Source organism: Heloderma suspectum, chromosome 14, assembly GCF_057233095.1.
Source record: "Heloderma suspectum isolate Gila_16-S chromosome 14, 16-S_ref, whole genome shotgun sequence".
NCBI classification, from domain to species: Eukaryota; Metazoa; Chordata; class Lepidosauria; order Squamata; family Helodermatidae; genus Heloderma; species Heloderma suspectum.
Window position 1 is genome coordinate 16,527,142 of NC_139471.1, and position 13,317 is coordinate 16,540,458.

General features: G+C 47.2%; 1 long non-coding RNA gene across 1 annotated transcript in view; it reads left to right on the top strand.

Annotated features, from left to right (window-relative positions):
* The window catches only part of LOC146335725 (uncharacterized), a 36,789-nt gene extending 23,796 nt beyond the window's left edge, over positions 1-12,993 (top strand). Inside the window, exons 2-4 of the long non-coding RNA XR_014785877.1 lie at positions 4,703-4,968; positions 5,871-6,068; positions 12,530-12,993. This is a non-coding gene — a long non-coding RNA (uncharacterized LOC146335725). The remainder of the gene's footprint in view (positions 1-4,702; positions 4,969-5,870; positions 6,069-12,529) is intronic.
* Positions 12,994-13,317: the final 324 nt, after the last annotated feature.

Genomic DNA, 13,317 nt, shown 5'->3' on the forward strand with positions numbered 1-13,317 from the left:
ATTCATGGTTGCTCACTCACTCAATTGTGCGGGTCCATTGCATGACATCGTCATTGTCCAGTCATTGTTCCACTATTTCCTCCCACCTATCCCATGTTTTCCTCAAATGGGAAAAAAAAGGGTATTTTTCCAGATATGCGCAAATGGAGTGCTATGTCCTCCCCATGTATTTCTCCCCTAGGGCCCTAGCATGAATGGAGCACTGAGTGTGGTTGTTGGGGGCACGGTCATGATGTCGAAGGTGGTGACAAAGTTCTGGTGGGCGTTCAGCCTTCCGGCACCTGTGCCATTTTGGCTCCTCGCCATTTTCAGCCTGCCTGTTCAAACCAGAGTGGCAGAACAGCAGCGAGGTGGGGGCAGCAGAGTGGAGGAACAGTGGAGGGGCTGAGTGGCAGGGACTGGACAAAAGCATGGAAGAGGGAGGAGGGGCCTGGGGAGATCAGTGGAGGGGGGCTGTCCGCCTGTCAGTTGCCATCCACCAGTAATGTGCAAAGGGAGGAAAAGGGGCAGGAATCCAGGAACAGGTATTGCTGAATTCTAGTTTTCTATCCTGGAGCATGTGTAATGCCTCTTCACGGAAACATGACACTATGGGAATGGCCATTTACAGAGAAGGAAGCGCGTGTAAAGGGAATCAGTTGTGACCCTGCATTTAAAATGGAAGTGGAAAGCCCTGTTTTAAATGCAGGTTTTTAGGCTGGTGTAGAAATCCTGAGAGAGAGAATGAGAGAGAGAGAGAGAGAGAGAGAGAGAGAGAGAGAGAGAGAGAGAGATCCTTCCCTGTCTCATGCCAGCACCACAGTGGCAAGATAAACAGGAAGGAAGCAGGTGGGTCACAGGTGAAGGGGGTTTGTTGGAGGCTTACCCATGGGTTGGTTTAGGGATCAGACATTTCGGGGGGAACCAGCTTGTCTTAGTACAAGCTAATTTGAGACAAAGCAGGGGAGATGTTTGCCCGTCACGAGATTCAATGTGACTTGCTAAAAACAGGGCAAGAAGAACAGACATGCAAAGAACAGAACAGGTGGGAGCTGCATGTCAAACCAGAGTTGAGATTCCTTAAACATAGTTTGATATCACGCCTGAGCTTGCAGTATGGTAAACCTGAAAACTCATGGTATGATAAAACAGCAGCGACGACTTTGTCTAGAATGCCTCCACTTTTTGATCTGCAGTGGCCAAAACTTAAAGACAGGAGGGTACCAAGCATTTCAAATTGGGAGGAGGTGCCTACGTTTAATTGTCCTGCTGCCACTTCTCCTTCCTGTACCTTCCCTAGCCCTGTCATCATCCAGGCCTTCCCCTACCTGCTGCATGGTATACCCAGACCCCCTGATCAATGAAAGCAAGAAAGGAAAGGGTGGTGGGGCTGGGAACCAGGAGGGAAGAGCCAGGCGAAGCTGCAGCTGCCTTATCTCCTGAGGTAGGACTGTCTTCTAGTTTTCATCCTGGCAGCCCTATGGGCTCCGAGTGTGAGAGATGAGCAGATGAATAAGCCGAACAGACAAGGCTACCTAAGGCCAAAAGGGGATTCCCACCTTTCTCCTCACCACCACGTTTCCCCATGTTGCACCATTTTGGTGAGGACTCTAGGTGCTCTCACTGCTGGAGAAAAGGCTCTGTGGTGACCAGGGATGGTATCTCTTTAGGAAAGGGATGGGGAATAACCGACCTTTCTTCCATCTTGGAACTTAAGCTGGTGTATGCCAAGAAACCTCTCATCCAGTCACTCATCAGGCACAGGCCTGCTTAGCTTCCGTAAGGGGGCTGCATCAGATGCTGATTGACTAGGGCTGAGGAACCTGCAGCCCTCCAGATATTGGTGGACCCCAGTTCCACTCAGCTTGGCCAATGCTGATGGATGATGGGAGCTGTAGGTCAACAACAGCTGGAGGGTCAGACATTCTCGACCCTTGCTCTAGGAGGACTTGGCTCTCATCAGCCTTCCTGTGGTCAGTTTGGTGTAGGGTCTCCTCAGAAATAAGGGCGGTTGATGTACTTTCCCCTCTCTCTTTCTCTTTCCCAACAAGTGCTAAGAACATAAGAAGAGCCATGCTGGATCAGACCAAGGGTCCATCTAGTCCAACTACTGTGTGAACAGAACACTGCACTGCTAATGACTGAACTGAACTGCAGTGTACACAATTTTGCACACACACACCATAAAAAATGGACAGTTTTTACAGTTTTGAAAGAGCAACTGGTTTTTCCATTAATAGCAAACTAGAATTTCAGCTATCCATTGTTCTTGACCCACTGGGTGACTTCTCCGGCCTAATTGATTTGGAAATACCCAGGACTCTGATTGTCATTTCTCTTCTTTCTCATCTCTTTCCCTCACACCACCTCTTCCCTCCCTTGTCATTTTGATTTTGGCTTATTATTATCCTTATCCGAAAGATGTATTACTTGCTTTGATCTGCAAAAAAACATCTAATCTCTGACAACACCTGGGATTTGACAGAACATGGACAGAACACATCAGTGTGAGGTGTTTCTTTTTTTTTTTAAGGTATTATTTTGAAGGTAAGGGTATAAATGCTCAGGACCTCTTCCTACAGATCAGCTTTATTTAGCTCCCTTTGCAGATGTGTGGGACCTGCAAAACAAGAAATATACATCAGAAATACTTTAATGAGTGACAGTAGAGATACAAAGAAACAGAGCTTTGAAGTTTTGTCCAGGCAAACATTCTGTGTCCCCAAGGTTGAGCCAGGGTTACCTTTCATGGCTGATTAAACATGTTGGGGCTGAAAATTGTGTTGTGGTGGAGGTTGGGGTAGTAGACGTAAATTTTTCATTATGAAAATATTCACATTTTCTATCCTTTAATCTCCTGCAAAGGAACAGGCTACAGACATCCATTCTATTAAATTGACATAGTTTGCATCAGTTTATTTAACACTGTCTGCTTCAGTGCTTCCTGACTGACTTCCTGTCAGGAAAAACTTCCTGACTGTAAGAGCAATACGACAATGGAACCAATTACCTGGGGAGGTGGTGGGCTCTCCCACACTGGAGGCCTTCAAGACGAGGCTGGACAGAAATCTGTCAGGGATGCTCTGACTTGGATTCTTGCATTGAGCAGGGGGTTGGACTCGATGGTGTTATAGGCCCCTTCCAGCCCTACTATTCTATGATTCTATGAAGCTGGACAGCCATCTGTCAGGGATGCTCTGACTTGGATTCCTGCATTGAGCAGGGGGTTGGACTCGATGGCCTTGTAGGCCCCTTCCAACCCTACTATTCTATGATTCTATGATTCTATGACAGTACAGGACAGGCTATTGCAATCTTCCTCAACCTGGTTCCCTTCAGACATTTTGGACTTCAACTCCCATAAGCCCCAGCCACATGGGCAATCTCTGGAACGACATAGAGGGGAAGACACTTGTAAGAAGCCTCACAGGCTGCACCAGGCAGGGACTTATTCAGTGCCTCCTTGAAAGCGTGGAGTGTGAAGAGTAGGTTAGGGACATGAGTAAGATAGAGTCTGAGCATATAAAGCACTAGCCTATGTCAAAGATCAATTAGGGATGGCATGAGAGTCTGTGGGGGGAGGAGGGGGGACTCCTCACTCACTGAACCATGGGGAACTTGTGGATCCATTCAGTGAGCACCCCATGGTTCAGCAAGTGCCCGGCAACAGTGCATCCTCCCTAGTGAACTGCCGTTGTGTGCAACAATGGTGGCTGAGACACTTCTGCATAGGAAACATGGTGTACTTGGCAACCATTATGGGCCCATGGAGCATTCACACCTGTAATGTTGTGTAAAAGGGGCCTTCACACCTGCCAAAGGTGTAATGTGATTTTCCTGTAAGCTCCCAAGCCCCTATTTCTGCACACCATGGCAGCTCGCTATGGAGGACAGGTTGTCCCATGGCTTCATCGGGCATTTGCCAGGCCATGACAAAGCTTGCGCAGGACCACAAGAAGGGACATGAGGTGGCTTGGTGAGACAATTCACAAAATGCAGGTTGGAAAGCATGTGCAAAATCTGTATATCCCTAGTTACAAGACTCTGTCGCTTTTACGAAGCACATACGTGTCCCTGTTTCCATGTGAAGGATATATGATAGTCTTGAGGGCTGTCAGGGTGGAAACTGAGCCAACAGAGCCCCAGAGCAGTTCTGATTCTGAGGAGGAATAGCAATCTGTGGGAGAGGAGTGCGCTTATCTCTCACAAGCACAGCAGCTGGCAGAGATTCCTCCTGCCAGCATTCCTGGGATAGATAGTGACCCTGGCAGTGAGAGAGCGCTGGAGGGGGGCTTGCTGGATGCTCGGCGCAGATGCAGGGAGTGACGACAGATGGAGGGCGCAAAAAGGAGGCGTAGTGCTCATTTGGCATGCAAACACCGGTCACGACCCGAGGACCCAAGGGAAAGAGGGAGGATCTCTCCCTAGCCAATAAGTTCAGGGTCTTCCCGTGATTCTCCTCCAAACGGGGACCAACTGCCTTACCTGGAGCTTAGGCTACTCTGCTGTCTTTCTCCAGTGCTGTTCCTTGCTTAGTCGCTAGTGATTAGTATCTGAAAGAGTCATAAAGTAATAAAGCAATAAAGTCTCGGAAAGAATTCATCATCGTCTGTGTCCTGAGTTGGCTATTGGTGGGGACTGCAAGAGGCAGCTAGGGCACTCCCGACAAGGGCCAACAGCAGGTGCATCTCTTCTGAACATTTGACCCCCTGATCTCTTTCAGACTTTCCCATGAAGCCCCAAGTGACTTAAAGGAGAGGATGTTGCCAAAGCCAGACTAGTTGAATCTGAGGATTCTTCTTTGGCACCTTGAAGATGGCAGCAGCAACAGCTGCAAGGAAGGTGAAATGGAGTGAATCTGCCACTTGGAAAAGATGCTTTAAAGAAGAGCCTTCCTGTCTTTCCCTTGGCCAAGAGAAACACATGCAAATACACAAGCTGGGGAGGGAAAAGAAGAAGAAGGCCATCAGATATATCCACTGGTGCTTGGTAAGAAATTCCCTCTGATAGTCCTGCTACTACCGCAGTGGGGTAATACAGAGATGCATTCACTGGCTCAGAACTCCTAGAAATGAAATCTGAGATAATATGATATGAAAGCAAGATGAGAGAGAACAAACTGAGACAGTATTTCCGCTTCATCGTGAAAGTAAATGCACACTCTTTTTGGAAGCTTGAGAGCATCTCTGAAATGCCATTTAGAGCAAAACACACAGACATCCCTTTTGAGCTGGGCACCCTGTTTCCCCCTCAGTCTTAGGCTATTATTAGTATTAGTATTGATGATGATAATGATAAGAAGTTGCTTCCCACTTCAAAAAGTAATTCTTGAAGCAACTTACACATCTTGGACCCCCTGGTGTGCATCCCTGTCAAGAGCATCATGCAGCTGTTAAGTTGCAGCATGGAGCAGTGTCGTGTGCATTGTGGGTAGGGATGTCAGAGAATTCCGTGATGGATCTCGGTGAGGCTGAATGCCAGTGCATTCGGCCCCCTGAAATCCATCGTGGAATTGCCTGCCCCCCCCCGTGGATCCCCCCCGGGACAACACTTACCTGGGGAGGATGTTTCGGACGGCGGTGGCTCCAGGGGCAGCTGCGGCCGGTCTTCCGACTGGCTGCCGCCGCCGCCATTTGCAGTCTGTGTTTTTTTCTTCTTTCCCCCCCCCCATAGACGAGATAGGCTGTGTAAAGACTTACATAGCCTATCATGTCTGGGTAAAAAAAAAAAAAATAGCACTCAGTACGCTATTTGCATTCCTTTTTCTTTTCCTCATCTTAGTCTACGTAAATATTTACGTAGAGTAAGAAGGCTAAAAATAAGGGACGCAAATGGCAGTAGCCGTAGCCACCGCCATTTGTGTATGTGTTTTTGTTTTGTTTTTTAACCAGAGCCCTCCATGGCCGGAAATCCGGCTGCAGACAGCCCTGGCCTGGGCCTGGCTGGCTGCTCTGCGGAGCTGCCATGGAGCACAGCCGGCCGTCGAGGATTCCGGGGGGGGAGGACCGGATTGCCTCCCCCCCCCGTCGAGGATTCCGGGGGGAGAGACGGAACGCCTCCCCCCCCCCATGAACAGAATCTGCAAAAAGGTAAGTGACTTTCGTAAATCCCTAATTGTGGGGTGTTACTGATAATTCCAGTTCCTCTCTGCAGTCTGTCCCTCGGTCAAAGGAGAACGTGTCCAGCTAACAGGTTTCTAAAGAATCTCATATGAGGGTGGACATGTGCCTTCTTTTACAGAGGTCAGTCCTCGATTTGGAGGGCTGACAGAGGACTGCCCTCTCTTTGAAGATGTCCTCTATGAAGGGCTGTCTTGTCTAATTCTGGTGGAAAGATAATGAGTCACAGCACCTGGGCAGCAGGTTGAAGTAGTAGGCACACAGTATACCTGGTCACAGTATTCTGTACTATGTTGAGATGTTTTGTAGTTCTCTTTAAATTAGGGGTGTACAAACCCCACCCACCATTCCAGTTCGGGGTGTCCATGGTGGGGGGGAGACGATCCGTCCCTCCCCCCGGAATCCTCCCTGGCCAGATCCGCTCTGCGGTGAGTCCGCGGAGCCGCTGGCCGGGCCCATCAGTGGCTGGTCTGCGGCCGCAAATGGCATACGGCGTAGAGGATGCCATTTGCATCCCTGCTCTTTGCCGTGATAGGCTACATAAACATTTACGTAGCCAATCATGGCTAAAGCAGGGATGCAAATGGCATCCGCAGACCGGGGCAGCGGCTGGACCGGACTGGCCAGTGACAGGTAGGGTCTGTCCGGGGAGGATTTTGCGGGATGGAGGAGGGGAGTGGTCCGTTCTGCCATGAACTCCGGCGGGGGGGGGGGGATTCTAAAGAATCCGGCTTCATTGGAGTCCATGGCAGAATTCTCCACCATCCCTACTTTAAATCATAATAATAATTGCTAAATTTGTATATATACATATGAATTAATACACACAAATTTTATGGAAATCAGTGTCCTTTTTTATTGATGCATTTCCTTTTCTTTTGGTGATTCATCAGTGGCCACCTTACATAGAGCTGTAAACTCAGAGGGAGCTTTGTAGGACATCCAATCCAGGGTCCTGCTGGAAACCCTGACCTAGAGCACCCCCAAGAGCTGGATGTCCAGCCTCTGCTTGAAAAGCCGAGTTAGGGATGTGCAAATCAGCAAAACCTGAGCTCACCTACGTAAGTTCCCTGAATTCCATCTCAAAGCTCATTCTGACTCAAGTCCATCTCAGATCACAAGCTTTTTGTTGTTGTTGTTCTTTTTTCATGAAAATCCATGGTTATTTTCCTGCATATTTTTCCAAATGTACACATCAGTTTTGAGCATCTTTGAAATGTATGCATTCTTCCCCAATTCATTAAAGCATATTTGTGTGCATTTTTCAAAAGTATGCATTTTTTCATGCACATTTTGGAAATATACACATGCTGTCAAACACATTTTTGGGGGTCTGAAAATCACATTGCAAGCACAGAAGTGCTTGTCCACAGATTGTATCTGAGTCTGTGTTTGGAGAGAATGAGCCATAAGATCCAGACCTGCTTAGCTTCAGCAAGGTGGCTGCCTCATGGGACTTCAGACTATGCCCTGGGACCATGGTCTCCTCCCCTCACTTCCCCCTGGACTGCCCCCTTTTCCCCATTCCTGCATTCTGTTGGGGAGCCCAGAGACATAGCTAGCATGGAGAGAACTGTGCTGGCTATGAGGCGGTGGCGGGCAGGGTGGAGAGCGTGGTTTCTGGGAACTGTGTTTGGAGCCCTGGCTCTGACAAACTGAAAAATCCTATGACCCTCTAGACAGTGTCTAGTGGCCATAGGATTGCCCCCTAAATGTTTTAAATGCTGTTGTTTAAACTTTTTGGTCTCTTTTCCTTTAGCATTACCCAACCTACACCTAAAAGCCAAACCCCACACTACCTGGAGGAATTTACCAGCAGAAAGGTCATTGGCATCCGCAATGCCAATGCCAAAGGGCAGATGCAGGAGAGGGGCAATCTATTTGGCACAGTCTCCCTTCCACACATGGGTCAGGGTATAGCTGGTTCCATGACACAACCATTCAGGTATTGAAGAGCACTGCCATGTCCCTATAATGTCATTGTCGTCATCATCATCTAACTTAATTATTTATTAATTAGATGCTTATTATTAATTATCTTAATATTTTGTATGGATTAATTATCATCATCATCATCATTAGAGGAACATAATGTACTCTTCACTTCTCCAAGCTAAACATACCCAGTTCTTTCACCGTTTCCTCACAGAACATGTTCTCCTTATGGCTCATTCTCTCCATTTTCCTTCTCTGAACCCATTCTAAATTGCCTTCATACTTAAGACCTTCCCTCACACCTGGCTCACCTTGGTGTGTGGAGGAGATTGCAGGTGGGGTGGTGAGGAGGAGGGATGAGTCGCTACTGCACATTATGTGCATAATGACATAAATGTGTCGATGAGGGACATGGCTTACAGCAGGGCAATATGAGCCTGCAGGGCCATGCCCTCGACCTGTTTGTTCTTTGGCCTCCCTCCATTCCTCCCTGTAATCAGTGTAGGCTTGGCTGGTCGCTTTTTGGAGCTGAGTAGGCATTTTTGCCCTGGTGCCTGAGTGGCAGATGGCATCAGGATTGTTATTGTTGTTGTTGTTGTTGTTATTTGCCTACTCTATATTGCATGCAGGGGTGGGCTGGCTGTGTTTAATGTTTTGTCGGTTAATTCAGTCACATTTCTTCATTCTCTAGGCTCAGTTGGTCACATATGATTTGGCAGGTATACGTGGGCACCTATAGTAGTTGGGGCTAAGAACTGGTCGGCACCTTGAGGCATCTTGATGGGGATAGGCAATGCCAGAGGCTTGCCACTCAGAGGTATGAGACCTAGTGGAAAGATTTATGTTGTCTTTGAAGCTCACTTGTCTCAGCCACTTGGAGTTTTGAGGCACCAGGAGGGGATGACATGGGGAGGCCTCTCCACACCTGTATGGGTGGGGTCCTGAGGGGCAGCGCTCATTCGGACACCACTCAACAGGGCCAGGGTGGCTTGCCCAAAGTGCTTACAGGCTAGCTGCCAGCATTAGATTAGGTACTTGCACATATTTCCCCTCTACATATCTTATTTAAATAAATGTGGCCCGATCTTATATCATACCTATCTGTCCTGTCTCATTATTTCCCCCCATTACACTCTGAATTTGTTGGGTTCCCCAGCCTTCATTGTTATTATTTGCCTACTCTATATTGCATGTAGGGGTGGGTTAGCTGTGTTTAATGTTTTGTAGGTTAATTCAGTCACATTTCTTCATTCTCAGAAAGAGGACTCAGAGGAGACTTCCCCCATTAACCTAATGTCTGCTATACCAGGGCCTTCCAGGCCAGAGGATGTGCCTCTAGTTCACTCCTCAGATGCAGAGGACATTTCTTCATGACAGCCTTCACCACTTCCAACCCATGGGACCCAGCAACTACAAACCAGGCAGTATCCCTTTAAGAAACAAACTTTCTGTGAGGAGGTGGAGCTAACTGCAGGTTTTGAGCTGCTGGCCTTTAGAAGGCTTCGGAAAGCCTTTATCTGTTGTGGAGTTAACAGCTCCCCTTGACTGGGTCTTAGCTAACCAAGAGCTAGCCAAGCCAAGGTGCTCCTGAAAGACCCAGTCTTGCCTTGCTGTTCAGCACACCAAACCTGACTTGACCTGACTTGAAGCAATGGGACTTGACCTGACTGAATGTGACCAGACTTGCCCTGACAGGGGTCTTGTGTTGTCCCTCCTTTCTTGTACATTCCTTCCTGGTTTCAGCACATCTGGGTGCCTTGAGCCAAGATGGATAGGTGTCAAGGGCTCCTTGGAGGCCTCTCTCAGTCTAATCCAGTAGCCAAGTCCAGACACAGACAAAGGGATTCTTTTCAAAGCTTTTTTCCTCTTTTACAACTTAACAACTCTACTGTTAGCAACTAGATATGAGCAGCAGAGTACCTATGCCCTATTTGGAACAGTGGGTCCCCGTTTGAAAGGGAATTACTGGCAGACCCCTGAACATAAGGACTAGGGAGAGTCCCTCCCCTTTTCCCTTGGATCCTCTGGGCACAGCCGTTGTTTGCGCGCCAATCGGGCACTATGCCTCCTTTCTGCGCCCTCCATTTGGCGCTGCTCTCTGCGTCGGCATCGCGTGTCCATCAAGTCTGCTTCCCGCACTCTGTCACTCCCAGGACTGCTATCTAAGCTAGGAATGCTGGTGGGAGGAATCTCCATCAGCTGTTGGCCCTGGGAAAAAGGAGCACGCTCCTCTCCCAGGAGCGACTGCTCTTCCTCAGAATCAGAACTACTCTGGGATTCTATGGGCTCAGTGTCCAACCTGACAATAGGACACAAGTAATCTACTCCATTCCTCTCCCATCTGGATCACTGCATTCCAGATGTTTTGACTACAGCTCCCATCGAGAGCTGGACTATAAGGAAGGCTGAGCGCCGAAGAATTGATGCTTTCGAACTGTGGTGCTGGAGAAGACTCTTACGAGTCCCCTGGACTGCAAGGAGGTCAAATCAGTCCATCCTAAAGGAAATCAACCCTGAGTGCTCATTGGAAGGACAGATAATGAAGCTGAAGCTCCAATATTTTGGCCACCTAATGCGAAGAGAAAACTCTCTGGAAAAGACCCTGATGCTGGGAAAGACTGAAGGCAAAAGGAGAAGGGGACGGCAGAGGATGAGATGGCTAGATAGCATCACCGATGCAATGAATATGAACTTGAGCACGCTCCGGGAGAGAGCGCAGGACAGGAAGGCCTGGCGTGCTATGGTCCATGGGGTCATGGAGAGTCGGACACGACTGAACGACTGAACAACAACAACAACCCATCATACATCTCAATTGACCATTCTGACTGGGTTTGATGGGATTTGTAGGTGAGAACATCTGGAGAGCACCTGGTTGGGGATGATCTTCTACCCAATTAATCAACTAAACATTGCAGACTTACTGCAGATTACGTGGCCACTCTCTAATATAAAATACTTCTTTAAAAATGCCTCTTTCTAATCTAAACTACTTAATACAATATCAGTTCAAACATATGCCACACAGACACTGTCCTTGACCAGTAAAAGACAAAACAAAACCATCCCAAAGAAGACAGTCAACACAGTCTTTATTGGATGAATCTGCATCGACAGGGGTGAATATATGTACTATAACTGTGACTACGAAAGTTATGCAGCACTTCGCAAATATTTAAAGCACTTTTGCAACTATCACCTCAATAAGCCTTATAATACTAGGGCTGTGTGTTAATCCACTATGGTTATCCTCAAATTGCAAATAGGTGGCTGAGGGTTAAATGGTATATAGGGATGCTTGGGGATTTTGTTTGGTCTGCATTTTGAGTAGAGCAACCCTGCCGGTGGAGTGAGGAAATCCAAAGTTGGAGGAAAAACTGTATCCAAAGCCCTGTGAGGATCATGCTGTTGCTGTCAGCCCAAAAGAGAGGAAGAAGGTGTGACCATGTTCATTTCTCCCCCACCCACCCTTTCCCCAGGGAATGATTGGATTTCAGTCAAAAAGAACCTACTAGACCACAATTCCAAGAATAATATGCAGACTGGAACATAGTTACCCTTCAGTTTTTGCACTTCTTCAAAGGTTGCTCAAAGAACATACCAAAATGTGTACAAAAACAAATATTTTACATTACAGCACATTCCAAATGCATGTTTTTTGGATAAAATGTGCTCAGACATGCATATTTTACATACTTCATGAGGAAAGAAAAAAACCTTTGAAAATAAGGAATGTAAATTTTCATTATTATTTTTTATGCAAAGTGATGCATAAACAGGATGGAATGGACTCATGAATGAACACATGTGGAACTGACATGGATTGGAAATAGCTCTGTCCATCTGTAGTGATATGCTCCCTAATTGTGGGACAGTTACTGCTAACGTTTCTTTAAAGGATCAGCATAACAATATGTATGTATGTATGTATTTATTTATTTATTATTGCATTTATATCCTGCCTTTATTCCTCTTGCAAGGAACCCAAGGTGGCTTACATTATCTTCCTCCTCTCCATTTTATCCTCACAACAACAACCCTGTGAGGTAGGTTGGGCTGAGAGTGTGTGACTGACCCAAAGTCTCCCAGTGAGCTTCCATGGCCGAGTAGGGACTAGAACCTGGATCTCCCAGCTCCCAGTCCAACACTCTTGCCACTACACCACACTGGCTCTAATAATAATAATAATAATAATAATAATAATATCAATAGATATTAATTGTCCAAAGTCCAAACACATGTTGATGTGCAGAGCCAAGGCTGTGGTCCTAAAGCACACAGTTGAGAGTAAGCCCCATTAAATTCAGTGGGATATACTTCTGAGCAAACATGCATAGGATCGCTCCATGAGTGAGGCAAAGAAAACATACAGATGGGGCAAGAGGAAGAAGAGATCAGATTCTGCTGGCACAGGAAGGGAGGAAGGTCAAACTCGTATTGATCCACAAAAGGAAAACATATTCTCATTGCTTTTCTGTTTTCTCCCTGCTTTACAGATGATCCTGAATCAGATATAAAGGAGCCATTTCAAAGCCAGGCTTTGGAAAGATACAGCGGATAAACAGCTGTTTGCTGACACTGAAGGTGCCAAAGTGATTTTTGATGATAAAAGCTGAGCTGGAGGAATGGAGAATGCTGAACATGATAAAATGAGGAGGGAGGTGACGGGCAGAGCAGAATCCAAGGACATGAGGTTCCATTAAGCTCTGCTGAAAGCAAGTGAGCACAAAGAAGCATACGGAAATTAAAATTGCCCTGCTGGGCCAAATCAATGATCCATCTAAGTCAGCATTCTAAGTTCTGTCCATGGTCAGGCAGATGTCCCAGGGAAGCTCACAAACAAGGCCTGGTGGAATTTTTGAATAATTGGGAGTGTAATATCTCCAGCTTTATAGAAGCTGTGTGTTAGCTGTCATGTTCACTGACAGACCCATCATGTAGGCATTTATTAAAATTTATTAAAAAGACACTCATAAGGGGGTCTGTGGCACAGAGCAAAACCTGTCAGCGCTGATGTTGTAAGGACTCCACGCGTCAAGGGCAGGCATGGTCAGGCTCTTGCTAAAGGCCCACACCCCAGCAGGGGCCCACTGACAAGACCATTGCAACCAGCTTTTCACCTTCCTCTTGCCCTGATTCAGTCAACGGTGGTGGTGAGAAGGAGGATGCCACAGCCTCCTTGCTCCCTGGCTCTCTGCCTACCAAGCAAGCAAGCAGGAGCAAGGATGAAGAAGAGGTTGAAGAGCAACAAAGCTGGTGACAATGGTGGTGAAAAGGTACTGCA